Genomic DNA, 25,283 nt, shown 5'->3' with positions numbered 1-25,283 from the left:
GCCCTGGTAGGGACATGTTTTGACCATCGTGATTAGACTTAATAATAAGGTATATCTCTTCGAAAACTCAGATTAACCAAGTATCTGTGGTGTAGTGGTTATCACGTCCGCTTTCCACGCGGAAGGTCTCAGGATCGAGCCCTGATAGATACATGTTTTGACCATCGTGATTAGTCATAGGTATAAGCTAGATCTCTTCGAAAACTTTATATTAACACGTATCTAAGGTGTAGTGTTTATCACGTCCGCCTAACACGCGGAAGGTGTCAGGGTCGAGCCCTGATAGATACATGTTTTGACCATCGTGATTAGACATAGTTATAAGATAGATCTCTTCGAAAACTTTATATTAACACGTATCTATAATGTAGTGGTTATCACGTCCGCCTAACACGCGGAAGGTGTCAGGTTCGAGCCCTGATAGATACATGTTTTGACCATCGTGATTAGACATAGTTGTAAGCTAGATCTCTTCGAAAACTTTATATTAACACGTATCCATGGTGTAGTGGTTATCACGTACGCTTTAGACGCGGAAGGTCTCAGGTTCGAGCCCTGGTAGATACAAGTTTTGACCATCGTGATTAGACATAATAATAAGGTAGATCTCTTCGAAAACTTTATATTAACACGTATCCATGGTGTAGTACGTTTTACACGCGGAAGGTCTCAGGTTCGAGCCCTGGTAGATACATGTTATGACCATCGTGATTAGACATAGTAATAAGCTAGATCTCTTCGAAAACTTAGAATAACAAAGTATCTATGGTGTAGTGGCTATCACGTCCGCCTAACACGCGAAAGGTCCCAGGTTCGAGACTTGGTAGGGACATGTTTTGACCATCGTGATTAGACATAATAATAATAAGATAGATCTCTTCGCAAACTCAGAATAACAAATTATCTATGGTGTAGTGGTTATCACGTCCGCCTAACACGCGGAAGGTCCCAGGTTCGAGCCCTGATAGATACATGTTTTGACCATCGTGATAAGACATAGTAATAAGCTAGATCTCTTCGAAAAGTTTATATTAACACGTGTCTAAGGTGTAGTGGTTATCACATCCGCCTAACACCCGCAAGGTCCCAGGTTCGAGCCCTGGTAGGGACATGTTTTGACCATCATGACTAGACATAATAATAAGGTAGATCTCTTCGAAAACTCACAATAACCAAGTATCTATGGTGTAGTGGTTATCACGTCCGCTTTACACGCGGAAGGTCTCAGGTTCGGAGCCTGATGGATACATGTTTTGACCATCGTGATAAGACATAGTAATAAGCTAGATCTCTTCGAAAACTTTATATTAACACGTATCTATGGTGTAGTGGTTACAACGTCCGCCTAACTCGCGGAAGGTCCAAGGTTCGAGCCCTGGTAGATACATGTTTTGACCATCGTGATAAGACATAGTTATAAGCTAGATCTCTTCGAAAAGTTTGTATTAACACGTGTCTATGGTGTAGTGGTTATCACGTCCGCTTTACATGCGGAAGGTCTCATGTTCGAGCCTTGATAGATACATGTTTTGACCATCGTGATTAGACATAGTTATAAGCTAGATCTCTTCGAAAACTTTATATTAACACGTATCTATGGTGTAGTGGCTACCACGTCCGCTTAACACGCGAAAGGTCCCAGGTTCGAGTCTTGGTAGGGACATGTTTTGACCATCGTGATTAGACATAATAATAAGATAGATCTCTTCGAAAACTCAGAATAACAAAGTATCTATGGTGTAGTGGTTATCACGTCCGCCTAACACGCGGAAGGTGTCAGGTTCGAGCCCTGATAGATACATGTTATGACCATCGTGATTAGACATAGTAATAAGCTAGATCTCTTTGAAAACTTTATATTAACACGTGTCTATGGTGTAGTGGTTATCACATCCGCCTAACACACGCAAGGACCCAGGTTCGAGCCCTGGTAGGGACATGTTTTGACCATCGTGATTAGACATAATAATAAGGTAGATCTCTTGGAAAACTCACAAAAGCCAAGTATCTATGGTGTAGTGGTTATCACGTCCGCATAACACGCGGAAGGTCCCAGGTTCGAACACTGATAGATACATGTTTTGACCATCGTGATTAGACATAATAATAAGGTAGATCTCTTCGAAAAGTCAGAATTACCAGGTATCTATGGTGTAGTGGTTATCACGTCCGCTTTACACGCGGAAGGTCTCAGGTTCGAGCCCTGATGGATACATGTTTTGACCATCGTGATTAGACATAGTAATAAGCTAGATCTCTTCGAAAAGTTTATATTAACACGTATCTATGGTGTAGTGGTTACCAAGTCCGCCTAACACGCGGAGGGTCCCAGGTTCGAGCCCTGGTAGGGACATGTTTTGACCATCGTGATTAGACATAATAATAAGGTAGATCTCTTCGAAAACTCAGAATAACAAAGTATCTATGGTGTAGTGGTTATCACGTCCGCTTTGCACGCGGAAGGTGTCAGGTTCGAGCCTTGATAGATACATGTTTTGACCATCGTGATTAGACATAATAATAAGGTAGATCTCTTCGAAAACTCAGAATAACATAGTATCTCTGTTGTAGTGGTTATCACGTCCGCCTAACACGCGGAAGGTCCAAGGTTCGAGCCCTGGTAGATGCATGTTTTGACCATCGTGATAAGACAAAGTAATAAGCTAGATCTCTTCTAAAAGTTTTTATTAACACGTGTCTATGGTGTAGTGGTTATCACATCCGCCTAACACCCGGAAGGTCCCAGGTTCGAGCCCTGATGGATACATGTTTTGACCATCGTGATTAGACATAATAATAAGGTAGATCTCTTCGAAAACTCACAATAGCCAAGTATCTATGGTGTAGTTTTGATCACGTTCGCCTAACACGCGGAGGGTCCCAGGTTCGAGCCCTGGTAGGGACATGTTTTGACCATCGTGATTAGACATAATAATAAGGTATATCTCTTCGAAAACTCAGATTAACCAAGTATCTGTGGTGTAGTGGTTATCACGTCCGCTTTCCACAAGGAAGGTCTCAGGATCGAGCCCTGATAGATACATGTTTTGACCATCGTGATTAGTCATAATTATAAGCTAGATCTCTTCGAAAACTTTATATTAACACGTATCTAAGGTGTAGTGTTTATCACGTCCGCCTAACACGCGGAAGGTCTCAGGTTCGAGGCCTGATAGATACATGGTTTGGCCATCGTGATTAGACATAGTAATAAGCTAGATCTCTTCGAAAACTTTATATTAACACGTATCCATGGTGTAGTGGTTATCACGTACGCTTTACACGCGGAAGGTCTCAGGTTCGAGCCCTGGTAGATACAAGTTTTGACCATCGTGATTAGACATAATAATAAGGTAGATCTCTTCGAAAACTTTATATTAACACGTATCCATGGTGTAGTACGTTTTACACGCGGAAGGTCTCAGGTTCGAGCCCTGGTAGATACATGTTATGACCATCGTGATTAGACATAGTAATAAGCTAGAACTCTTCGAAAACTCAGAATAACAAAGTATCTATGGTGTAGTGGTTATCACGTCCGCCTAACACGCGGAAGGTCCCAGGTTCGAGCCCTGGTAGATACATGTTTTGACCATCGTGATAAGACATAGTAATAAGCTAGATCTCTTCGAAAAGTTTATATTAACACGTGTCTATGGTGTAGTGGTTATCACATCCGCCTAACACCCGCAAGGTCCCAGGTTCGAGCCCTGGTAGGGAGATGTTTTGACCATCGTGATTAGACATAATAATAAGGTAGATCTCTTCGAAAACTCACAATAACCAAGTATCTATGGTGTAGTGGTTATCACGTCCGCTTTACACGCGGAAGGTCTCAGGTTCGAGCCCTGATGGATACATGTTATGACCATCGTGATTAGACATAGTAATAAGCTAGATCTCTTCGAAAACTCAGAATAACAAAGTATCTATGGTGTAGTGGTTATCACGTCCGCCTAACACGCGGAAGGTCCAAGGTTCCAGCCCTGGTAGGGACATGTTTTGACCATCGTGATTAGACATAATAATAAGGTAGATCTCTTCGAAAACTTACAATAACCAAGTATCTATGGTGTAGTGGTTATCACATCCGCCTAACACCCGCAAGGTCCCAGGTTCGAGCCCTGGTAGGGACATGTTTTGACCATCGTGATTAGACATAATAATAAGGTAGATCTCTTCGAAAACTCACAATAACCAAGTATCTATGGTGTAGTGGTTATCACGTCCGCTTTACACGCGGAAGGTCTCAGGTTCGAGCCCTGATGGATACATGTTTTGACCATCGTGATAAGGCATAGTAATAAGCTAGATCTCTTCGAAAACTTTATATTAACACGTATCTATGGTGTAGTGGTTACAACGTCCGCCTAACTCGCGGAAGGTCCAAGGTTCCAGCCCTGGTAGGGACATGTTTTGACCATCGTGATTAGACATAATAATAAGGTAGATCTCTTCGAAAACTTACAATAACCAAGTATCTATGGTGTAGTGGTTATCACGTCCGCTTTACACGCGGAAGGTCTCAGGTTCGAGTCTTGGTAGGGACATGTTTTGACCATCGTGATTAGACATAATAATAAGGTAGATCTCTTCGAAAACTCAGAATAACAAAGTATCTATGGTGTAGTGGTTATCACGTCCGCCTAACACGCGGAAGGTCCAAGGTTCGAGCAATGGTAGATACATGTTTTGACCATCGTGATTAGACATAATAATAAGGTAGATCTCTTTGAAAAGTCAGAATTACCAAGTATCTATGGTGTAGTGGTTATCGCGTCCGCTTTACACTCGGAAGGTCCCATGTTCGAGCCCTGATAGATACATGTTTTGACCATCGTGATTAGACATAATAATAAGGTAGATCTCTTTGAAAAGTCGGAATTACCAAGTATCTATGGTGTAGTGGTTATCGCGTCCGCTTTACACGCGGAAGGTCTCAGGTTCGAGCCCTGATGGATACATGTTTTGACCATCGTGATAAGACATAGTAATAAGCTAGATCTCTTCGAAAACATTATATTAACACGTATCTATGGTGTAGTGGTTACCACGTCCGCTAACACGCGGAGGGTCCCAGGTTCGAGCCCTGGTAGGGACATGTTTGACCATCGTGATTAGACATAATAATAAGGTCGATCTCTTCGAAAACTCAAAATAACAAAGTATCTATGGTGTAGTGGTTATCACGTCCGCCTAACACGCGGAAGGTCCAAGGTTCGAGCCCTGGTAGATACATGTTTTGACCATCGTGATAAGACATAGTAATAAGCTAGATCTCTTCGAAAAGTTTTTATTAACACGTGTCTATGTTGTAGTGGTTATCACATCCGCCTATCACCCGGAAGATCCCAGGTTCGAGCCCTGGTAGGGACATGTTTTGACCATCGTGATTAGACATAATAATAAGGTAAATTTCTTCGAAAACTCAGAATAACAAAGTATCTATGGTGTAGTGGTTATCACGTCCGCCTAACACGCGGAAGGTGTCAGGTTCGAGCCCTGATAGATACTTGTTATGACCATCGTGATTAGACATAGTAATAAGCTAGATCTCTTCGAAAACTCAGAATAACAAAGTATCTATGGTGTAGTGGTTATCACGTCCGCCTAACACGCGGAAGGTCCCAGGTTCGAGTCCTGGTAGATACATGTTTTGACCATCGTGATAAGACATAGTAATAAGCTAGATGTCTTCGAAAAGTTTATATTAACACGTGTCCATGGTGTAGTGGTTATCACATCCGCCTAACACCCGCAAGGTCCCAGGTTCGAGCCCTGGTAGGGACATGTTTTGACCATCGTGATTAGACATAATAATAAGGTAGATCTCTTCGAAAACTCACAATAACCAAGTATCTATGGTGTAGTGGTTATCACGTCCGCTTTACACGCGGAAGGTCTCAGGTTCGAGCCCTGATGGATACATGTTTTGACCATCGTGATAAGGCATAGTAATAAGCTAGATCTCTTCGAAAACTTTATATTAACACGTATCTATGGTGTAGTGGTTACAACGTCCGCCTAACTCGCGGAAGGTCCAAGGTTCCAGCCCTGGTAGATACATGTTTTGACCATCGTGATAAGACATAGTTATAAGCTAGATTTCTTCGAAAAGTTTGTATAAACACGTGTCTATGGTGTAGTGGTTATCAAATCCGCCTAACACCCGGAAGATCCCAGGTTCGAGCCCTGGTAGGGACATGTTTTGACCATCGTGATAAGACATAGTAATAAGCTAGATCTCTTCGAAAAGTTTATATTAACACGTGTCTATGGTGTAGTGGTTATCACATCCGCCTAACACCCGGAAGATCCCAGGTTCGAGCCCTGGTAGGGACATGTTTTGACCATCGTGATTAGACATAATAATAAGGTAGATCTCTTCGAAAACTCAGAATAACAAAGTATCTATGGTGTAGTGGTTATCACGTCCGCCTAACACGCGGAAGGTGTCAGGTTCGAGCCCTGATAGATACTTGTTATGACCATCGTGATTAGACATAGTAATAAGCTAGATCTCTTCGAAAACTTTATATTAACACGTATCTATGGTGTAGTGACTACCACGTCCGCCTAACACGCGGAAGGTCCCAGGTTCGAGCCTTGGTAGGGACATGTTTTGACCATCGTGATTAGACATAATTATAAGGTAGATCTCTTCGAAAACTCAGAATAACAAAGTGTCTATGGTGTAGTGGTTATCACGTCCGCCTAACACGCGGAAGGTCCAAGGTTCGAGCCCTGGTAGATACATGTTTTGACCATCGTGATAAGACATAGTAATAAGCTAGATCTCTTCGAAAAGTTTTTATTAACACGTGTCTATGGTGTAGTGGTTATCACATCCGCCTAACACCCGGAAGATCCCAGGTTCGAGCACTGGTAGGGATATGTTTTGACCATCGTGATTAGACATAATAATAAGGTAGATCTCTTTGAAAACTCACAATAGCCATGTATCTATGGTGTAGTGGTGATCACGTTCGCCTAACACGCGGAAGGTCCCATGTTCGAGCCCTGATAGATATATGTTTTGACCATCGTGATTAGACATAATAATAAGGTAGATCTCTTTGAAAAGTCAGAATTACCAAGTATCTATGGTGTAGTGGTTATCGCGTCCGCTTTACACGCGGAAGGTCTCAGGTTCGAGCCCTGATGGATACATGTTTTGACCATCGTGATAAGACATAGTAATAAGCTAGATCTCTTCGAAAACATTATATTAACACGTATCTATGGTGTAGTGGTTACCACGTCCGCCTAACACGCGGAGGGTCCCAGGTTCGAGCCCTGGTAGGGACATGTTTGACCATCGTGATTAGACATAATAATAAGGTCGATCTCTTCGAAAACTCAGAATAACAAAGTATCTATGGTGTAGTGGTTATCACGTCCGCCTAACACGCGGAAGGTCCAAGGTTCGAGCCCTGGTAGATACATGTTTTGACCATCGTGATAAGACATAGTAATAAGCTAGATCTCTTCGAAAAGTTTTTATTAACACGTGTCTATGTTGTAGTGGTTATCACATCCGCCTAACACCCGGAAGATCCCAGGTTCGAGCCCTGGTAGGGACATGTTTTGACCATCGTGATTAGACATAATAATAAGGTAGATTTCTTCGAAAACTCAGAATAACAAAGTATCTATGGTGTAGTGGTTATCACGTCCGCCTAACACGCGGAAGGTGTCAGGTTCGAGCCCTGATAGATACTTGTTATGACCATCGTGATTAGACATAGTATTAAGCTAGATCTCTTCGAAAACTTTATATTAACACGTATCTATGGTGTAGTGGCTACCACGTCCGCCTAACACGCGGAACGTCCCAGGTTCGAGCCTTGGTAGGGACATGTTTTGACCATCGTGATTAGACATAATAATAAGGAAGATCTCTTCGAAAACTCAGAATAACAAAGTATCTATGGTGTAGTGGTTATCACGTCCGCCTAACACGCGGAAGGTCCAAGGTTCGAGCCCTGGTAGATACATGTTTTGACCATCGTGATAAGACATAGTAATAAGCTAGATCTCTTCGAAAAGTTTTTATTAACACGTGTCTATGGTGTAGTGGTTATCACATCCGCCTAACACCCTTAAGATCCCAGGTTCGAGCACTGGTAGGGATATGATTTGACCATCGTGATTAGACATAATAATAAGGTAGATCTCTTTGAAAACTCACAATAGCCATGTATCTATGGTGTAGTGGTGATCACGTCCGCCTAACACGCGGAAGGTCCCAGCTTCGAGCCCTGATAGATACATGTTTTGACCATCGTGATTAGACATAATAATAAGGTAGATCTCTTTGAAAAGTCAGAATTACCAAGTATCTATGGTGTAGTGGTTATCGCGTCCGCTTTACACGCGGAAGGTCTCAGGTTCGAGCCCTGATGGATACATGTTTTGACCATCGTGATAAGACATAGTAATAAGCTAGATCTCTTCGAAAACATTATATTAACACGTATCTATGGTGTAGTGGTTACCACGTCCGCCTAACACGCGGAGGGTCCCAGGTTCGAGCCCTGGTAGGGACATGTTTGACCATCGTGATTAGACATAATAATAAGGTCGATCTCTTCGAAAACTCAGAATAACAAAGTATCTATGGTGTAGTGGTTATCACGTCCGCCTAACACGCGGAAGGTCCAAGGTTCGAGCCCTGGTAGATACATGTTTTGACCATCGTGATAAGACATAGTAATAAGCTAGATCTCTTCGAAAAGTTTTTATTAACACGTGTCTATGTTGTAGTGGTTATCACATCCGCCTAACACCCGGAAGATCCCAGGTTCGAGCCCTGGTAGGGACATGTTTTGACCATCGTGATTAGACATAATAATAAGGTAGATTTCTTCGAAAACTCAGAATAACAAATTATCTATGGTGTAGTGGTTATGACGTCCGCCTAACACGCGGAAGGTGTCAGGTTCGAGCCCTGATAGATACTTGTTATGACCATCGTGATTAGACATAGTAATAAGCTAGATCTCTTCGAAAACTCAGAATAACAAAGTATCTATGGTGTAGTGGTTATCACGTCCGCCTAACACGCGGAAGGTCCCAGGTTCGAGTCCTGGTAGATACATGTTTTGACCATCGTGATAAGACATAGTAATAAGCTAGATCTCTTCGAAAAGTTTATATTAACACGTGTCCATGGTGTAGTGGTTATCACATCCGCCTAACACCCGCAAGGTCCCAGGTTCGAGCCCTGGTAGGGACATGTTTTGACCATCGTGATTAGACATAATAATAAGGTAGATCTCTTCGAAAACTCACAATAACCAAGTATCTATGGTGTAGTGGTTATCACGTCCGCTTTACACGCGGAAGGTCTCAGGTTCGAGCCCTGATGGATACATGTTTTGACCATCGTGATAAGGCATAGTAATAAGCTAGATCTCTTCGAAAACTTTATATTAACACGTATCTATGGTGTAGTGGTTACAACGTCCGCCTAACTCGCGGAAGGTCCAAGGTTCCAGCCCTGGTAGATACATGTTTTGACCATCGTGATAAGACATAGTTATAAGCTAGATTTCTTCGAAAAGTTTGTATTAACACGTGTCTATGGTGTAGTGGTTATCAAATCCGCCTAACACCCGGAAGATCCCAGGTTCGAGCCCTGGTAGGGACATGTTTTGACCATCATGATTAGACATAGTTATAACCTAGATCTCTTCGAAAACTTGAAGTTAACACGTATCTATTGTGTAGTGGCTACCACGTCCGCCTAACACGCGAAAGGTCCCAGGTTCGAGCCTTGGTAGGGACATGTTTTGACCATCGTGATTAGACATAATAATAAGGTAGATCTCTTCGAAAACTCAGTATAATAAAGTATCTATGGTGTAGTGGTTATCACGTCCGCTTTACACGCGGAAGGTCTCAGGTTCGAGCCCTGATGGATACATGTTTTGACCATCGTGATAAGGCATAGTAATAAGCTAGATCTCTTCGAAAACTTTATATTAACACGTATCTATGGTGTAGTGGTTACAACGTCCGCCTAACTCGCGGAAGGTCCAAGGTTCCAGCCCTGGTAGATACATGTTTTGACCATCGTGATAAGACATAGTAATAAGCTAGATCTCTTCGAAAAGTTTATATTAACACGTGTCTATGGTGTAGTGGTTATCACATCCGCCTAACACCCGGAAGATCCCAGGTTCGAGCCCTGGTAGGGACATGTTTTGACCATCGTGATTTGACATAATAATAAGGTAGATTTCTTCGAAAACTCAGAATAACAAAGTATCTATGGTGTAGTGGTTATCACGTCCGCCTAACACGCGGAAGGTGTCAGGTTCGAGCCCTGATAGATACTTGTTATGACCATCGTGATTAGACATAGTAATAAGCTAGATCTCTTCGAAAACTTTATATTAACACGTATCTATGGTGTAGTGGCTACCACGTCCGCCTAACACGCGGAAGGTCCCAGGTTCGAGCCTTGGTAGGGACATGTTTTGACCATCGTGATTAGACATAATAATAAGGTAGATCTCTTCGAAAACTCAGAATAACAAAGTATCTATGGTGTAGTGGTTATCACGTCCGCCTAACACGCGGAAGGTCCAAGGTTCGAGCCCTTGTAGATATATGTTTTGACCATCGTGATAAGACATAGTAATAAGCTAGATCTCTTCGAAAAGTTTTTATTAACACGTGTCTATGGTGTAGTGGTTATCACATCCGCCTAACACCCGGAAGATCCCAGGTTCGAGCACTGGTAGGGATATGTTTTGACCATCGTGATTAGACATAATAATAAGGTAGATCTCTTTGAAAACTCACAATAGCCATGTATCTATGGTGTAGTGGTGATCACGTCCGCCTAATACGCGGAAGGTCCCATGTTCGAGCCCTGATAGATACATGTTTTGACCATCGTGATTAGACATAATAATAAGGTAGATCTCTTTGAAAAGTCAGAATTACCAAGTATCTATGGTGTAGTGGTTATCGCGTCCGCTTTACACGCGGAAGGTCTCAGGTTCGAGCCCTGATGGATACATGTTTTGACCATCGTGATAAGACATAGTAATAAGCTAGATCTCTTCGAAAACATTATATTAACACGTATCTATGGTGTAGTGGTTACCACGTCCGCCTAACACGCGGAGGGTCCCAGGTTCGAGCCCTGGTAGGGACATGTTTGACCATCGTGATTAGACATAATAATAAGGTCGATCTCTTCGAAAACTCAGAATAACAAAGTATCTATGGTGTAGTGGTTATCACGTCCGCCTAACACGCGGAAGGTCCAAGGTTCGAGCCCTGGTAGATACATGTTTTGACCATCGTGATAAGACATAGTAATAAGCTAGATCTCTTCGAAAAGTTTTTATTAACACGTGTCTATGTTGTAGTGGTTATCACATCCGCCTAACACCCGGAAGATCCCAGGTTCGAGCCCTGGTAGGGACATGTTTTGACCATCGTGATTAGACATAATAATAAGGTAGATTTCTTCGAAAACTCAGAATAACAAAGTATCTATGGTGTAGTGGTTATCACGTCCGCCTAACACGCGGAAGGTGTCAGGTTCGAGCCCTGATAGATACTTGTTATGACCATCGTGATTAGACATAGTAATAAGCTAGATCTCTTCGAAAACTTTATATTAACACGTATCTATGGTGTAGTGGCTACCACGTCCGCCTAACACGCGGAACGTCCCAGGTTCGAGCCTTGGTAGGGACCTGTTTTGACCATCGTGATTAGACATAATAATAAGGTAGATCTCTTCGAAAACTCAGAATAACAAAGTATCTATGGTGTAGTGGTTATCACGTCCGCCTAACACGCGGAAGGTCCAAAGTTCGAGCCCTGGTAGATACATGTTTTGACCATCGTGATAAGACATAGTAATAAGCTAGATCTCTTCGAAAAGTTTTTATTAACACGTGTCTATGGTGTAGTGGTTATCACATCCGCCTAACACACGCAAGGACCCAGGTTCGAGCCCTGGTAGGGACATGTTTTGACCATCGTGATTAGACATAATAATAAGGTAGATCTCTTGGAAAACTCACAAAAGCCAAGTATCTATGGTGTAGTGGTTATCACGTCCGCATAACACGCGGAAGGTCCCAGGTTCGAACACTGATAGATACATGTTTTGACCATCGTGATTAGACATAATAATAAGGTAGATCTCTTCGAAAAGTCAGAATTACCAAGTATCTATGGTGTAGTGGTTATCACGTCCGCTTTACACGCGGAAGGTCTCAGGTTCGAGCCCTGATTGATACATGTTTTGACCATCGTGATTAGACATAGTAATAAGCTAGATCTCTTCGAAAAGTTTATATTAACACGTATCTATGGTGTAGTGGTTACCAAGTCCGCCTAACACGCGGAGGGTCCCAGGTTCGAGCCCTGGTAGGGACATGTTTTGACCATCGTGATTAGACATAATAATAAGGTAGATCTCTTCGAAAACTCAGAATAACAAAGTATCTATGGTGTAGTGGTTATCACGTCCGCTTTGCACGCGGAAGGTGTCAGGTTCGAGCCTTGATAGATACATGTTTTGACCATCGTGATTAGACATAATAATAAGGTAGATCTCTTCGAAAACTCAGAATAACATAGTATCTCTGTTGTAGTGGTTATCACGTCCGCCTAACACGCGGAAGGTCCAAGGTTCGAGCCCTGGTAGATGCATGTTTTGACCATCGTGATAAGACAAAGTAATAAGCTAGATCTCTTCTAAAAGTTTTTATTAACACGTGTCTATGGTGTAGTGGTTATCACATCCGCCTAACACCCGGAAGGTCCCAGGTTCGAGCCCTGATGGATACATGTTTTGACCATCGTGATTAGACATAATAATAAGGTAGATCTCTTCGAAAACTCACAATAGCCAAGTATCTATGGTGTAGTTTTGATCACGTTCGCCTAACACGCGGAGGGTCCCAGGTTCGAGCCCTGGTAGGGACATGTTTTGACCATCGTGATTAGACATAATAATAAGGTATATCTCTTCGAAAACTCAGATTAACCAAGTATCTGTGGTGTAGTGGTTATCACGTCCGCTTTCCACAAGGAAGGTCTCAGGATCGAGCCCTGATAGATACATGTTTTGACCATCGTGATTAGTCATAATTATAAGCTAGATCTCTTCGAAAACTTTATATTAACACGTATCTAAGGTGTAGTGTTTATCACGTCCGCCTAACACGCGGAAGGTCCAAGGTTCGAGCCCTGGTAGATACATGTTTTGACCATCGTGATAAGACATAGTAATAAGCTAGATCTCTTCGAAAAGTTTTTATTAACACGTGTCTATGGTGTAGTGGTTATCACATCCGCCTAACACCCTTAAGATCCCAGGTTCGAGCACTGGTAGGGATATGATTTGACCATCGTGATTAGACATAATAATAAGGTAGATCTCTTTGAAAACTCACAATAGCCATGTATCTATGGTGTAGTGGTGATCACGTCCGCCTAACACGCGGAAGGTCCCAGCTTCGAGCCCTGATAGATACATGTTTTGACCATCGTGATTAGACATAATAATAAGGTAGATCTCTTTGAAAAGTCAGAATTACCAAGTATCTATGGTGTAGTGGTTATCGCGTCCGCTTTACACGCGGAAGGTCTCAGGTTCGAGCCCTGATGGATACATGTTTTGACCATCGTGATAAGACATAGTAATAAGCTAGATCTCTTCGAAAACATTATATTAACACGTATCTATGGTGTAGTGGTTACCACGTCCGCCTAACACGCGGAGGGTCCCAGGTTCGAGCCCTGGTAGGGACATGTTTGACCATCGTGATTAGACATAATAATAAGGTCGATCTCTTCGAAAACTCAGAATAACAAAGTATCTATGGTGTAGTGGTTATCACGTCCGCCTAACACGCGGAAGGTCCAAGGTTCGAGCCCTGGTAGATACATGTTTTGACCATCGTGATAAGACATAGTAATAAGCTAGATCTCTTCGAAAAGTTTTTATTAACACGTGTCTATGTTGTAGTGGTTATCACATCCGCCTAACACCCGGAAGATCCCAGGTTCGAGCCCTGGTAGGGACATGTTTTGACCATCGTGATTAGACATAATAATAAGGTAGATTTCTTCGAAAACTCAGAATAACAAATTATCTATGGTGTAGTGGTTATGACGTCCGCCTAACACGCGGAAGGTGTCAGGTTCGAGCCCTGATAGATACTTGTTATGACCATCGTGATTAGACATAGTAATAAGCTAGATCTCTTCGAAAACTCAGAATAACAAAGTATCTATGGTGTAGTGGTTATCACGTCCGCCTAACACGCGGAAGGTCCCAGGTTCGAGTCCTGGTAGATACATGTTTTGACCATCGTGATAAGACATAGTAATAAGCTAGATCTCTTCGAAAAGTTTATATTAACACGTGTCCATGGTGTGGTGGTTATCACATCCGCCTAACACCCGCAAGGTCCCAGGTTCGAGCCCTGGTAGGGACATGTTTTGACCATCGTGATTAGACATAATAATAAGGTAGATCTCTTCGAAAACTCACAATAACCAAGTATCTATGGTGTAGTGGTTATCACGTCCGCTTTACACGCGGAAGGTCTCAGGTTCGAGCCCTGATGGATACATGTTTTGACCATCGTGATAAGGCATAGTAATAAGCTAGATCTCTTCGAAAACTTTATATTAACACGTATCTATGGTGTAGTGGTTACAACGTCCGCCTAACTCGCGGAAGGTCCAAGGTTCCAGCCCTGGTAGATACATGTTTTGACCATCGTGATAAGACATAGTTATAAGCTAGATTTCTTCGAAAAGTTTGTATTAACACGTGTCTATGGTGTAGTGGTTATCAAATCCGCCTAACACCCGGAAGATCCCAGGTTCGAGCCCTGGTAGGGACATGTTTTGACCATCATGATTAGACATAGTTATAACCTAGATCTCTTCGAAAACTTGAAATTAACACGTATCTATTGTGTAGTGGCTACCACGTCCGCCTAACACGCGAAAGGTCCCAGGTTCGAGCCTTGGTAGGGACATGTTTTGACCATCGTGATTAGACATAATAATAAGGTAGATCTCTTCGAAAACTCAGTATAATAAAGTATCTATGGTGTAGTGGTTATCACGTCCGCTTTACACGCGGAAGGTCTCAGGTTCGAGCCCTGATGGATACATGTTTTGACCATCGTGATAAGGCATAGTAATAAGCTAGATCTCTTCGAAAACTTTATATTAACACGTATCTATGGTGTAGTGGTTACAACGTCCGCCTAACTCGCGGAAGGTCCAAGGTTCCAGCCCTGGTAGATACATGTTTTGACCATCGTGATAAGACATAGTAATAAGCTAGATCTCTTCGAAAAGTTTATATTAACACGTGTCTATGGTGTAGTGGTTATCACATCCGCCTAACACCCGGAAGATCCCAGGTTCGAGCCCTGGTAGGGACATGTTTTGACCATCGTGATTTGACATAATAATAAGGTAGATTTCTTCGAAAACTCAGAATAACAAAGTATCTATGGTGTAGTGGTTATCACGTCCGCCTAACACGCGGAAGGTGTCAGGTTCGAGCCCTGATAGATACTTGTTATGACCATCGTGATTAGACATAGTAATAAGCTAGATCTCTTCGAAAACTTTATATTAACACGTATCTATGGTGTAGTGGCTACCACGTCCGCCTAACACGCGGAAGGTCCCAGGTTCGAGCCTTGGTAGGGACATGTTTTGACCATCGTGATTAGACATAATAATAAGGTAGATCTCTTCGAAAACTCAGAATAACAAAGTATCTATGGTGTAGTGGTTATCACGTCCGCCTAACACGCGGAAGGTCCAAGGTTCGAGCCCTTGTAGATATATGTTTTGACCATCGTGATAAGACATAGTAATAAGCTAGATCTCTTCGAAAAGTTTTTATTAACACGTGTCTATGGTGTAGTGGTTATCACATCCGCCTAACACCCGGAAGATCCCAGGTTCGAGCACTGGTAGGGATATGTTTTGACCATCGTGATTAGACATAATAATAAGGTAGATCTCTTTGAAAACTCACAATAGCCATATCTATGGTGTAGTGGTGATCACGTCCGCCTAATACGCGGAAGGTCCCATGTTCGAGCCCTGATAGATACATGTTTTGACCATCGTGATTAGACATAATAATAAGGTAGATCTCTTTGAAAAGTCAGAATTACCAAGTATCTATGGTGTAGTGGTTATCGCGTCCGCTTTACACGCGGAAGGTCTCAGGTTCGAGCCCTGATGGATACATGTTTTGACCATCGTGATAAGACATAGTAATAAGCTAGATCTCTTCGAAAACATTATATTAACACGTATCTATGGTGTAGTGGTTACCACGTCCGCCTAACACGCGGAGGGTCCCAGGTTCGAGCCCTGGTAGGGACATGTTTGACCATCGTGATTAGACATAATAATAAGGTCGATCTCTTCGAAAACTCAGAATAACAAAGTATCTATGGTGTAGTGGTTATCACGTCCGCCTAACACGCGGAAGGTCCAAGGTTCGAGCCCTGGTAGATACATGTTTTGACCATCGTGATAAGACATAGTAATAAGCTAGATCTCTTCGAAAAGTTTTTATTAACACGTGTCTATGTTGTAGTGGTTATCACATCCGCCTAACACCCGGAAGATCCCAGGTTCGAGCCCTGGTAGGGACATGTTTTGACCATCGTGATTAGACATAATAATAAGGTAGATTTCTTCGAAAACTCAGAATAACAAAGTATCTATGGTGTAGTGGTTATCACGTCCGCCTAACACGCGGAAGGTGTCAGGTTCGAGCCCTGATAGATACTTGTTATGACCATCGTGATTAGACATAGTAATAAGCTAGATCTCTTCGAAAACTTTATATTAACACGTATCTATGGTGTAGTGGCTACCACGTCCGCCTAACACGCGGAACGTCCCAGGTTCGAGCCTTGGTAGGGACCTGTTTTGACCATCGTGATTAGACATAATAATAAGGTAGATCTCTTCGAAAACTCAGAATAACAAAGTATCTATGGTGTAGTGGTTATCACGTCCGCCTAACACGCGGAAGGTCCAAAGTTCGAGCCCTGGTAGATACATGTTTTGACCATCGTGATAAGACATAGTAATAAGCTAGATCTCTTCGAAAAGTTTTTATTAACACGTGTCTATGGTGTAGTGGTTATCACATCCGCCTAACACACGCAAGGACCCAGGTTCGAGCCCTGGTAGGGACATGTTTTGACCATCGTGATTAGACATAATAATAAGGTAGATCTCTTGGAAAACTCACAAAAGCCAAGTATCTATGGTGTAGTGGTTATCACGTCCGCATAACACGCGGAAGGTCCCAGGTTCGAACACTGATAGATACATGTTTTGACCATCGTGATTAGACATAATAATAAGGTAGATCTCTTCGAAAAGTCAGAATTACCAAGTATCTATGGTGTAGTGGTTATCACGTCCGCTTTACACGCGGAAGGTCTCAGGTTCGAGCCCTGATTGATACATGTTTTGACCATCGTGATTAGACATAGTAATAAGCTAGATCTCTTCGAAAAGTTTATATTAACACGTATCTATGGTGTAGTGGTTACCAAGTCCGCCTAACACGCGGAGGGTCCCAGGTTCGAGCCCTGGTAGGTACATGTTTTGACCATCGTGATTAGACATAATAATAAGGTAGATCTCTTCGAAAACTCAGAATAACAAAGTATCTATGGTGTAGTGGTTATCACGTCCGCTTTGCACGCGGAAGGTGTCAGGTTCGAGCCTTGATAGATACATGTTTTGACCATCGTGATTAGACATAATAATAAGGTAGATCTCTTCGAAAACTCAGAATAACATAGTATCTCTGTTGTAGTGGTTATCACGTCCGCCTAACACGCGGAAGGTCCAAGGTTCGAGCCCTGGTAGATGCATGTTTTGACCATCGTGATAAGACAAAGTAATAAGCTAGATCTCTTCTAAAAGTTTTTATTAACACGTGTCTATGGTGTAGTGGTTATCACATCCGCCTAACACCCGGAAGGTCCCAGGTTCGAGCCCTGATGGATACATGTTTTGACCATCGTGATTAGACATAATAATAAGGTAGATCTCTTCGAAAACTCACAATAGCCAAGTATCTATGGTGTAGTTTTGATCACGTTCGCCTAACACGCGGAGGGTCCCAGGTTCGAGCCCTGGTAGGGACATGTTTTGACCATCGTGATTAGACATAATAATAAGGTATATCTCTTCGAAAACTCAGATTAACCAAGTATCTGTGGTGTAGTGGTTATCACGTCCGCTTTCCACAAGGAAGGTCTCAGGATCGAGCCCTGATAGATACATGTTTTGACCATCGTGATTAGTCATAATTATAAGCTAGATCTCTTCGAAAACTTTATATTAACACGTATCTAAGGTGTAGTGTTTATCACGTCCGCCTAACACGCGGAAGGTCTCAGGTTCGAGGCCTGATAGATACATGGTTTGGCCATCGTGATTAGACATAGTAATAAGCTAGATCTCTTCGAAAACTTTATATTAACACGTATCCATGGTGTAGTGGTTATCACGTACGCTTTACACGCGGAAGGTCTCAGGTTCGAGCCCTGGTAGATACAAGTTTTGACCATCGTGATTAGACATAATAATAAGGTAGATCTCTTCGAAAACTTTATATTAACACGTATCCATGGTGTAGTACGTTTTACACGCGGAAGGTCTCAGGTTCGAGCCCTGGTAGATACATGTTATGACCATCGTGATTAGACATAGTAATAAGCTAGAACTCTTCGAAAACTCAGAATAACAAAGTATCTATGGTGTAGTGGTTATCACGTCCGCCTAACACGCGGAAGGTCCCAGGTTCGAGCCCTGGTAGATACATGTTTTGACCATCGTGATAAGACATAGTAATAAGCTAGATCTCTTCGAAAAGTTTATATTAACACGTGTCTATGGTGTAGTGGTTATCACATCCGCCTAACACCCGCAAGGTCCCAGGTTCGAGCCCTGGTAGGGAGATGTTTTGACCATCGTGATTAGACATAATAATAAGGTAGATCTCTTCGAAAACTCACAATAACCAAGTATCTATGGTGTAGTGGTTATCACGTCCGCTTTACACGCGGAAGGTCTCAGGTTCGAGCCCTGATGGATACATGTTATGACCATCGTGATTAGACATAGTAATAAGCTAGATCTCTTCGAAAACTCAGAATAACAAAGTATCTATGGTGTAGTGGTTATCACGTCCGCCTAACACGCGGAAGGTCCAAGGTTCCAGCCCTGGTAGGGACATGTTTTGACCATCGTGATTAGACATAATAATAAGGTAGATCTCTTCGAAAACTTACAATAACCAAGTATCTATGGTGTAGTGGTTATCACATCCGCCTAACACCCGCAAGGTCCCAGGTTCGAGCCCTGGTAGGGACATGTTTTGACCATCGTGATTAGACATAATAATAAGGTAGATCTCTTCGAAAACTCACAATAACCAAGTATCTATGGTGTAGTGGTTATCACGTCCGCTTTACACGCGGAAGGTCTCAGGTTCGAGCCCTGATGGATACATGTTTTGACCATCGTGATAAGGCATAGTAATAAGCTAGATCTCTTCGAAAACTTTATATTAACACGTATCTATGGTGTAGTGGTTACAACGTCCGCCTAACTCGCGGAAGGTCCAAGGTTCCAGCCCTGGTAGGGACATGTTTTGACCATCGTGATTAGACATAATAATAAGGTAGATCTCTTCGAAAACTTACAATAACCAAGTATCTATGGTGTAGTGGTTATCACGTCCGCTTTACACGCGGAAGGTCTCAGGTTCGAGTCTTGGTAGGGACATGTTTTGACCATCGTGATTAGACATAATAATAAGGTAGATCTCTTCGAAAACTCAGAATAACAAAGTATCTATGGTGTAGTGGTTATCACGTCCGCCTAACACGCGGAAGGTCCAAGGTTCGAGCAATGGTAGATACATGTTTTGACCATCGTGATTAGACATAATAATAAAGTAGATCTCTTTGAAAAGTCAGAATTACCAAGTATCTATGGTGTAGTGGTTATCGCGTCCGCTTTACACTCGGAAGGTCCCATGTTCGAGCCCTGATAGATACATGTTTTGACCATCGTGATTAGACATAATAATAAGGTAGATCTCTTTGAAAAGTCGGAATTACCAAGTATCTATGGTGTAGTGGTTATCGCGTCCGCTTTACACGCGGAAGGTCTCAGGTTCGAGCCCTGATGGATACATGTTTTGACCATCGTGATAAGACATAGTAATAAGCTAGATCTCTTCGAAAACATTATATTAACACGTATCTATGGTGTAGTGGTTACCACGTCCGCTAACACGCGGAGGGTCCCAGGTTCGAGCCCTGGTAGGGACATGTTTGACCATCGTGATTAGACATAATAATAAGGTCGATCTCTTCGAAAACTCAAAATAACAAAGTATCTATGGTGTAGTGGTTATCACGTCCGCCTAACACGCGGAAGGTCCAAGGTTCGAGCCCTGGTAGATACATGTTTTGACCATCGTGATAAGACATAGTAATAAGCTAGATCTCTTCGAAAAGTTTTTATTAACACGTGTCTATGTTGTAGTGGTTATCACATCCGCCTATCACCCGGAAGATCCCAGGTTCGAGCCCTGGTAGGGACATGTTTTGACCATCGTGATTAGACATAATAATAAGGTAAATTTCTTCGAAAACTCAGAATAACAAAGTATCTATGGTGTAGTGGTTATCACGTCCGCCTAACACGCGGAAGGTGTCAGGTTCGAGCCCTGATAGATACTTGTTATGACCATCGTGATTAGACATAGTAATAAGCTAGATCTCTTCGAAAACTCAGAATAACAAAGTATCTATGGTGTAGTGGTTATCACGTCCGCCTAACACGCGGAAGGTCCCAGGTTCGAGTCCTGGTAGATACATGTTTTGACCATCGTGATAAGACATAGTAATAAGCTAGATGTCTTCGAAAAGTTTATATTAACACGTGTCCATGGTGTAGTGGTTATCACATCCGCCTAACACCCGCAAGGTCCCAGGTTCGAGCCCTGGTAGGGACATGTTTTGACCATCGTGATTAGACATAATAATAAGGTAGATCTCTTCGAAAACTCACAATAACCAAGTATCTATGGTGTAGTGGTTATCACGTCCGCTTTACACGCGGAAGGTCTCAGGTTCGAGCCCTGATGGATACATGTTTTGACCATCGTGATAAGGCATAGTAATAAGCTAGATCTCTTCGAAAACTTTATATTAACACGTATCTATGGTGTAGTGGTTACAACGTCCGCCTAACTCGCGGAAGGTCCAAGGTTCCAGCCCTGGTAGATACATGTTTTGACCATCGTGATAAGACATAGTTATAAGCTAGATTTCTTCGAAAAGTTTGTATAAACACGTGTCTATGGTGTAGTGGTTATCAAATCCGCCTAACACCCGGAAGATCCCAGGTTCGAGCCCTGGTAGGGACATGTTTTGACCATCGTGATAAGACATAGTAATAAGCTAGATCTCTTCGAAAAGTTTATATTAACACGTGTCTATGGTGTAGTGGTTATCACATCCGCCTAACACCCGGAAGATCCCAGGTTCGAGCCCTGGTAGGGACATGTTTTGACCATCGTGATTAGACATAATAATAAGGTAGATTTCTTCGAAAACTCAGAATAACAAAGTATCTATGGTGTAGTGGTTATCACGTCCGCCTAACACGCGGAAGGTGTCAGGTTCGAGCCCTGATAGATACTTGTTATGACCATCGTGATTAGACATAGTAATAAGCTAGATCTCTTCGAAAAGTTTTTATTAACACGTGTCTATGGTGTAGTGGTTATCACATCCGCCTAACACCCTTAAGATCCCAGGTTCGAGCACTGGTAGGGATATGATTTGACCATCGTGATTAGACATAATAATAAGGTAGATCTCTTTGAAAACTCACAATAGCCATGTATCTATGGTGTAGTGGTGATCACGTCCGCCTAACACGCGGAAGGTCCCAGCTTCGAGCCCTGATAGATACATGTTTTGACCATCGTGATTAGACATAATAATAAGGTAGATCTCTTTGAAAAGTCAGAATTACCAAGTATCTATGGTGTAGTGGTTATCGCGTCCGCTTTACACGCGGAAGGTCTCAGGTTCGAGCCCTGATGGATACATGTTTTGACCATCGTGATAAGACATAGTAATAAGCTAGATCTCTTCGAAAACATTATATTAACACGTATCTATGGTGTAGTGGTTACCACGTCCGCCTAACACGCGGAGGGTCCCAGGTTCGAGCCCTGGTAGGGACATGTTTGACCATCGTGATTAGACATAATAATAAGGTCGATCTCTTCGAAAACTCAGAATAACAAAGTATCTATGGTGTAGTGGTTATCACGTCCGCCTAACACGCGGAAGGTCCAAGGTTCGAGCCCTGGTAGATACATGTTTTGACCATCGTGATAAGACATAGTAATAAGCTAGATCTCTTCGAAAAGTTTTTATTAACACGTGTCTATGTTGTAGTGGTTATCACATCCGCCTAACACCCGGAAGATCCCAGGTTCGAGCCCTGGTAGGGACATGTTTTGACCATCGTGATTAGACATAATAATAAGGTAGATTTCTTCGAAAACTCAGAATAACAAATTATCTATGGTGTAGTGGTTATGACGTCCGCCTAACACGCGGAAGGTGTCAGGTTCGAGCCCTGATAGATACTTGTTATGACCATCGTGATTAGACATAGTAATAAGCTAGATCTCTTCGAAAACTCAGAATAACAAAGTATCTATGGTGTAGTGGTTATCACGTCCGCTTTACACGCGGAAGGTCTCAGGTTCGAGCCCTGATGGATACATGTTTTGACCATCGTGATAAGGCATAGTAATAAGCTAGATCTCTTCGAAAACTTTATATTAACACGTATCTATGGTGTAGTGGTTACAACGTCCGCCTAACTCGCGGAAGGTCCAAGGTTCCAGCCCTGGTAGATACATGTTTTGACCATCGTGATAAGACATAGTTATAAGCTAGATTTCTTCGAAAAGTTTGTATTAACACGTGTCTATGGTGTAGTGGTTATCAAATCCGCCTAACACCCGGAAGATCCCAGGTTCGAGCCCTGGTAGGGACATGTTTTGACCATCATGATTAGACATAGTTATAACCTAGATCTCTTCGAAAACTTGAAATTAACACGTATCTATTGTGTAGTGGCTACCACGTCCGCCTAACACGCGAAAGGTCCCAGGTTCGAGCCTTGGTAGGGACATGTTTTGACCATCGTGATTAGACATAATAATAAGGTAGATCTCTTCGAAAACTCAGTATAATAAAGTATCTATGGTGTAGTGGTTATCACGTCCGCTTTACACGCGGAAGGTCTCAGGTTCGAGCCCTGATGGATACATGTTTTGACCATCGTGATAAGGCATAGTAATAAGCTAGATCTCTTCGAAAACTTTATATTAACACGTATCTATGGTGTAGTGGTTACAACGTCCGCCTAACTCGCGGAAGGTCCAAGGTTCCAGCCCTGGTAGATACATGTTTTGACCATCGTGATAAGACATAGTAATAAGCTAGATCTCTTCGAAAATTTTATATTAACACTTGTCTATGGTGTAGTGGTTATCACATCCGCCTAACACCCGGAAGATCCCAGGTTCGAGCCCTGGTAGGGACATGTTTTGACCATCGTGATTAGACATAATAATAAGGTAGATTTCTTCGAAAACTCAGAATAACAAAGTATCTATGGTGTAGTGGTTATCACGTCCGCCTAACACGCGGAAGGTGTCAGGTTCGAGCCCTGATAGATACTTGTTATGACCATCGTGATTAGACATAGTAATAAGCTAGATCTCTTCGAAAACTTTATATTAACACGTATCTATGGTGTAGTGGCTACCACGTCCGCCTAACACGCGGAAGGTCCCAGGTTCGAGCCTTGGTAGGGACATGTTTTGACCATCGTGATTAGACATAATAATAAGGTAGATCTCTTCGAAAACTCAGAATAACAAAGTATCTATGGTGTAGTGGTGATCACGTCCGCCTAATACGCGGAAGGTCCCATGTTCGAGCCCTGGTAGATACATGTTTTGACCATCGTGATTAGACATAATAATAAGGTAGATCTCTTTGAAAAGTCAGAATTACCAAGTATCTATGGTGTAGTGGTTATCGCGTCCGCTTTACACGCGGAAGGTCTCAGGTTCGAGCCCTGATGGATACATGTTTTGACCATCGTGATAAGACATAGTAATAAGCTAGATCTCTTCGAAAACATTATATTAACACGTATCTATGGTGTAGTGGTTACCACGTCCGCCTAACACGCGGAGGGTCCCAGGTTCGAGCCCTGGTAGGGACATGTTTGACCATCGTGATTAGACATAATAATAAGGTCGATCTCTTCGAAAACTCAGAATAACAAAGTATCTATGGTGTAGTGGTTATCACGTCCGCCTAACACGCGGAAGGTCCAAGGTTCGAGCCCTGGTAGATACATGTTTTGACCATCGTGATAAGACATAGTAATAAGCTAGATCTCTTCGAAAAGTTTTTATTAACACGTGTCTATGTTGTAGTGGTTATCACATCCGCCTAACACCCGGAAGATCCCAGGTTCGAGCCCTGGTAGGGACATGTTTTGACCATCGTGATTAGACATAATAATAAGGTAGATTTCTTCGAAAACTCAGAATAACAAAGTATCTATGGTGTAGTGGTTATCACGTCCGCCTAACACGCGGAAGGTGTCAGGTTCGAGCCCTGATAGATACTTGTTATGACCATCGTGATTAGACATAGTAATAAGCTAGATCTCTTCGAAAACTTTATATTAACACGTATCTATGGTGTAGTGGCTACCACGTCCGCCTAACACGCGGAACGTCCCAGGTTCGAGCCTTGGTAGGGACCTGTTTTGACCATCGTGATTAGACATAATAATAAGGTAGATCTCTTCGAAAACTCAGAATAACAAAGTATCTATGGTGTAGTGGTTATCACGTCCGCCTAACACGCGGAAGGTCCAAAGTTCGAGCCCTGGTAGATACATGTTTTGACCATCGTGATAAGACATAGTAATAAGCTAGATCTCTTCGAAAAGTTTTTATTAACACGTGTCTATGGTGTAGTGGTTATCACATCCGCCTAACACCCTTAAGATCCCAGGTTCGAGCACTGGTAGGGATATGATTTGACCATCGTGATTAGACATAATAATAAGGTAGATCTCTTTGAAAACTCACA

General features: G+C 42.5%; 52 non-coding genes across 52 annotated transcripts; all 52 read left to right on the top strand.

The window, feature by feature from the left end:
• Positions 1-80: 80 nt before the first annotated feature.
• TRNAG-UCC (transfer RNA glycine (anticodon UCC)) lies at positions 81-153 on the top strand. Its single transcript has one exon. It is a non-coding gene; the product is annotated as a tRNA-Gly (tRNA).
• A 341-nt stretch (positions 154-494) lies between these two features.
• Positions 495-567, top strand: TRNAL-UAG (transfer RNA leucine (anticodon UAG)). The gene has a single exon. It is a non-coding gene; the product is annotated as a tRNA-Leu (tRNA).
• Positions 568-1,728: 1,161 nt separating this feature from the next.
• On the top strand, positions 1,729-1,801 carry TRNAV-AAC (transfer RNA valine (anticodon AAC)). Its single transcript has one exon. It is a non-coding gene; the product is annotated as a tRNA-Val (tRNA).
• A 341-nt stretch (positions 1,802-2,142) lies between these two features.
• On the top strand, positions 2,143-2,215 carry TRNAV-UAC (transfer RNA valine (anticodon UAC)). The gene has a single exon. It is a non-coding gene; the product is annotated as a tRNA-Val (tRNA).
• Positions 2,216-2,418: 203 nt separating this feature from the next.
• On the top strand, positions 2,419-2,491 carry TRNAA-UGC (transfer RNA alanine (anticodon UGC)). The gene has a single exon. It is a non-coding gene; the product is annotated as a tRNA-Ala (tRNA).
• A 1,020-nt stretch (positions 2,492-3,511) lies between these two features.
• Positions 3,512-3,584, top strand: TRNAV-AAC (transfer RNA valine (anticodon AAC)). The gene has a single exon. It is a non-coding gene; the product is annotated as a tRNA-Val (tRNA).
• A 203-nt stretch (positions 3,585-3,787) lies between these two features.
• TRNAV-UAC (transfer RNA valine (anticodon UAC)) lies at positions 3,788-3,860 on the top strand. Its single transcript has one exon. It is a non-coding gene; the product is annotated as a tRNA-Val (tRNA).
• A 341-nt stretch (positions 3,861-4,201) lies between these two features.
• On the top strand, positions 4,202-4,274 carry TRNAV-UAC (transfer RNA valine (anticodon UAC)). The gene has a single exon. It is a non-coding gene; the product is annotated as a tRNA-Val (tRNA).
• A 617-nt stretch (positions 4,275-4,891) lies between these two features.
• Positions 4,892-4,964, top strand: TRNAV-UAC (transfer RNA valine (anticodon UAC)). The gene has a single exon. It is a non-coding gene; the product is annotated as a tRNA-Val (tRNA).
• Positions 4,965-5,165: 201 nt separating this feature from the next.
• TRNAV-AAC (transfer RNA valine (anticodon AAC)) lies at positions 5,166-5,238 on the top strand. Its single transcript has one exon. It is a non-coding gene; the product is annotated as a tRNA-Val (tRNA).
• A 341-nt stretch (positions 5,239-5,579) lies between these two features.
• Positions 5,580-5,652, top strand: TRNAV-AAC (transfer RNA valine (anticodon AAC)). Its single transcript has one exon. It is a non-coding gene; the product is annotated as a tRNA-Val (tRNA).
• A 203-nt stretch (positions 5,653-5,855) lies between these two features.
• Positions 5,856-5,928, top strand: TRNAV-UAC (transfer RNA valine (anticodon UAC)). The gene has a single exon. It is a non-coding gene; the product is annotated as a tRNA-Val (tRNA).
• Positions 5,929-6,683: 755 nt separating this feature from the next.
• On the top strand, positions 6,684-6,756 carry TRNAV-AAC (transfer RNA valine (anticodon AAC)). Its single transcript has one exon. It is a non-coding gene; the product is annotated as a tRNA-Val (tRNA).
• Positions 6,757-7,097: 341 nt separating this feature from the next.
• On the top strand, positions 7,098-7,170 carry TRNAV-UAC (transfer RNA valine (anticodon UAC)). The gene has a single exon. It is a non-coding gene; the product is annotated as a tRNA-Val (tRNA).
• A 202-nt stretch (positions 7,171-7,372) lies between these two features.
• Positions 7,373-7,445, top strand: TRNAV-AAC (transfer RNA valine (anticodon AAC)). The gene has a single exon. It is a non-coding gene; the product is annotated as a tRNA-Val (tRNA).
• A 479-nt stretch (positions 7,446-7,924) lies between these two features.
• TRNAV-AAC (transfer RNA valine (anticodon AAC)) lies at positions 7,925-7,997 on the top strand. The gene has a single exon. It is a non-coding gene; the product is annotated as a tRNA-Val (tRNA).
• A 341-nt stretch (positions 7,998-8,338) lies between these two features.
• On the top strand, positions 8,339-8,411 carry TRNAV-UAC (transfer RNA valine (anticodon UAC)). Its single transcript has one exon. It is a non-coding gene; the product is annotated as a tRNA-Val (tRNA).
• Positions 8,412-8,613: 202 nt separating this feature from the next.
• On the top strand, positions 8,614-8,686 carry TRNAV-AAC (transfer RNA valine (anticodon AAC)). The gene has a single exon. It is a non-coding gene; the product is annotated as a tRNA-Val (tRNA).
• A 341-nt stretch (positions 8,687-9,027) lies between these two features.
• TRNAV-AAC (transfer RNA valine (anticodon AAC)) lies at positions 9,028-9,100 on the top strand. Its single transcript has one exon. It is a non-coding gene; the product is annotated as a tRNA-Val (tRNA).
• A 203-nt stretch (positions 9,101-9,303) lies between these two features.
• Positions 9,304-9,376, top strand: TRNAV-UAC (transfer RNA valine (anticodon UAC)). The gene has a single exon. It is a non-coding gene; the product is annotated as a tRNA-Val (tRNA).
• Positions 9,377-9,855: 479 nt separating this feature from the next.
• Positions 9,856-9,928, top strand: TRNAV-UAC (transfer RNA valine (anticodon UAC)). Its single transcript has one exon. It is a non-coding gene; the product is annotated as a tRNA-Val (tRNA).
• Positions 9,929-10,545: 617 nt separating this feature from the next.
• On the top strand, positions 10,546-10,618 carry TRNAV-AAC (transfer RNA valine (anticodon AAC)). Its single transcript has one exon. It is a non-coding gene; the product is annotated as a tRNA-Val (tRNA).
• Positions 10,619-10,821: 203 nt separating this feature from the next.
• On the top strand, positions 10,822-10,894 carry TRNAI-AAU (transfer RNA isoleucine (anticodon AAU)). The gene has a single exon. It is a non-coding gene; the product is annotated as a tRNA-Ile (tRNA).
• Positions 10,895-10,959: 65 nt separating this feature from the next.
• On the top strand, positions 10,960-11,032 carry TRNAV-UAC (transfer RNA valine (anticodon UAC)). Its single transcript has one exon. It is a non-coding gene; the product is annotated as a tRNA-Val (tRNA).
• Positions 11,033-11,234: 202 nt separating this feature from the next.
• On the top strand, positions 11,235-11,307 carry TRNAV-AAC (transfer RNA valine (anticodon AAC)). The gene has a single exon. It is a non-coding gene; the product is annotated as a tRNA-Val (tRNA).
• An 893-nt stretch (positions 11,308-12,200) lies between these two features.
• Positions 12,201-12,273, top strand: TRNAV-UAC (transfer RNA valine (anticodon UAC)). Its single transcript has one exon. It is a non-coding gene; the product is annotated as a tRNA-Val (tRNA).
• A 203-nt stretch (positions 12,274-12,476) lies between these two features.
• Positions 12,477-12,549, top strand: TRNAA-UGC (transfer RNA alanine (anticodon UGC)). Its single transcript has one exon. It is a non-coding gene; the product is annotated as a tRNA-Ala (tRNA).
• A 1,031-nt stretch (positions 12,550-13,580) lies between these two features.
• Positions 13,581-13,653, top strand: TRNAV-UAC (transfer RNA valine (anticodon UAC)). Its single transcript has one exon. It is a non-coding gene; the product is annotated as a tRNA-Val (tRNA).
• Positions 13,654-13,855: 202 nt separating this feature from the next.
• TRNAV-AAC (transfer RNA valine (anticodon AAC)) lies at positions 13,856-13,928 on the top strand. Its single transcript has one exon. It is a non-coding gene; the product is annotated as a tRNA-Val (tRNA).
• A 341-nt stretch (positions 13,929-14,269) lies between these two features.
• TRNAV-AAC (transfer RNA valine (anticodon AAC)) lies at positions 14,270-14,342 on the top strand. The gene has a single exon. It is a non-coding gene; the product is annotated as a tRNA-Val (tRNA).
• Positions 14,343-14,545: 203 nt separating this feature from the next.
• On the top strand, positions 14,546-14,618 carry TRNAV-UAC (transfer RNA valine (anticodon UAC)). The gene has a single exon. It is a non-coding gene; the product is annotated as a tRNA-Val (tRNA).
• Positions 14,619-15,097: 479 nt separating this feature from the next.
• On the top strand, positions 15,098-15,170 carry TRNAV-UAC (transfer RNA valine (anticodon UAC)). The gene has a single exon. It is a non-coding gene; the product is annotated as a tRNA-Val (tRNA).
• Positions 15,171-15,787: 617 nt separating this feature from the next.
• On the top strand, positions 15,788-15,860 carry TRNAV-AAC (transfer RNA valine (anticodon AAC)). The gene has a single exon. It is a non-coding gene; the product is annotated as a tRNA-Val (tRNA).
• Positions 15,861-16,061: 201 nt separating this feature from the next.
• TRNAI-AAU (transfer RNA isoleucine (anticodon AAU)) lies at positions 16,062-16,134 on the top strand. The gene has a single exon. It is a non-coding gene; the product is annotated as a tRNA-Ile (tRNA).
• Positions 16,135-16,199: 65 nt separating this feature from the next.
• Positions 16,200-16,272, top strand: TRNAV-UAC (transfer RNA valine (anticodon UAC)). Its single transcript has one exon. It is a non-coding gene; the product is annotated as a tRNA-Val (tRNA).
• A 202-nt stretch (positions 16,273-16,474) lies between these two features.
• Positions 16,475-16,547, top strand: TRNAV-AAC (transfer RNA valine (anticodon AAC)). The gene has a single exon. It is a non-coding gene; the product is annotated as a tRNA-Val (tRNA).
• Positions 16,548-17,440: 893 nt separating this feature from the next.
• TRNAV-UAC (transfer RNA valine (anticodon UAC)) lies at positions 17,441-17,513 on the top strand. Its single transcript has one exon. It is a non-coding gene; the product is annotated as a tRNA-Val (tRNA).
• A 203-nt stretch (positions 17,514-17,716) lies between these two features.
• On the top strand, positions 17,717-17,789 carry TRNAA-UGC (transfer RNA alanine (anticodon UGC)). The gene has a single exon. It is a non-coding gene; the product is annotated as a tRNA-Ala (tRNA).
• A 1,020-nt stretch (positions 17,790-18,809) lies between these two features.
• On the top strand, positions 18,810-18,882 carry TRNAV-AAC (transfer RNA valine (anticodon AAC)). Its single transcript has one exon. It is a non-coding gene; the product is annotated as a tRNA-Val (tRNA).
• A 203-nt stretch (positions 18,883-19,085) lies between these two features.
• TRNAV-UAC (transfer RNA valine (anticodon UAC)) lies at positions 19,086-19,158 on the top strand. The gene has a single exon. It is a non-coding gene; the product is annotated as a tRNA-Val (tRNA).
• A 341-nt stretch (positions 19,159-19,499) lies between these two features.
• Positions 19,500-19,572, top strand: TRNAV-UAC (transfer RNA valine (anticodon UAC)). The gene has a single exon. It is a non-coding gene; the product is annotated as a tRNA-Val (tRNA).
• Positions 19,573-20,189: 617 nt separating this feature from the next.
• Positions 20,190-20,262, top strand: TRNAV-UAC (transfer RNA valine (anticodon UAC)). Its single transcript has one exon. It is a non-coding gene; the product is annotated as a tRNA-Val (tRNA).
• A 201-nt stretch (positions 20,263-20,463) lies between these two features.
• TRNAV-AAC (transfer RNA valine (anticodon AAC)) lies at positions 20,464-20,536 on the top strand. The gene has a single exon. It is a non-coding gene; the product is annotated as a tRNA-Val (tRNA).
• Positions 20,537-20,877: 341 nt separating this feature from the next.
• Positions 20,878-20,950, top strand: TRNAV-AAC (transfer RNA valine (anticodon AAC)). Its single transcript has one exon. It is a non-coding gene; the product is annotated as a tRNA-Val (tRNA).
• A 203-nt stretch (positions 20,951-21,153) lies between these two features.
• Positions 21,154-21,226, top strand: TRNAV-UAC (transfer RNA valine (anticodon UAC)). Its single transcript has one exon. It is a non-coding gene; the product is annotated as a tRNA-Val (tRNA).
• An 893-nt stretch (positions 21,227-22,119) lies between these two features.
• On the top strand, positions 22,120-22,192 carry TRNAV-UAC (transfer RNA valine (anticodon UAC)). The gene has a single exon. It is a non-coding gene; the product is annotated as a tRNA-Val (tRNA).
• A 202-nt stretch (positions 22,193-22,394) lies between these two features.
• Positions 22,395-22,467, top strand: TRNAV-AAC (transfer RNA valine (anticodon AAC)). The gene has a single exon. It is a non-coding gene; the product is annotated as a tRNA-Val (tRNA).
• Positions 22,468-22,808: 341 nt separating this feature from the next.
• Positions 22,809-22,881, top strand: TRNAV-UAC (transfer RNA valine (anticodon UAC)). Its single transcript has one exon. It is a non-coding gene; the product is annotated as a tRNA-Val (tRNA).
• Positions 22,882-23,360: 479 nt separating this feature from the next.
• TRNAV-UAC (transfer RNA valine (anticodon UAC)) lies at positions 23,361-23,433 on the top strand. Its single transcript has one exon. It is a non-coding gene; the product is annotated as a tRNA-Val (tRNA).
• A 617-nt stretch (positions 23,434-24,050) lies between these two features.
• Positions 24,051-24,123, top strand: TRNAI-AAU (transfer RNA isoleucine (anticodon AAU)). Its single transcript has one exon. It is a non-coding gene; the product is annotated as a tRNA-Ile (tRNA).
• Positions 24,124-24,188: 65 nt separating this feature from the next.
• Positions 24,189-24,261, top strand: TRNAV-UAC (transfer RNA valine (anticodon UAC)). The gene has a single exon. It is a non-coding gene; the product is annotated as a tRNA-Val (tRNA).
• Positions 24,262-24,463: 202 nt separating this feature from the next.
• On the top strand, positions 24,464-24,536 carry TRNAV-AAC (transfer RNA valine (anticodon AAC)). The gene has a single exon. It is a non-coding gene; the product is annotated as a tRNA-Val (tRNA).
• Positions 24,537-25,283: the final 747 nt, after the last annotated feature.

Source organism: Phalangium opilio, unplaced genomic scaffold, assembly GCF_054372755.1.
Source record: "Phalangium opilio isolate 3A_F unplaced genomic scaffold, DU_Popi_V2 ptg000021l_1, whole genome shotgun sequence".
NCBI classification, from domain to species: Eukaryota; Metazoa; Arthropoda; class Arachnida; order Opiliones; family Phalangiidae; genus Phalangium; species Phalangium opilio.
Note: the sequence above shows the minus strand (reverse complement) of the source record. Positions and strands in the feature narration are given on the sequence as shown.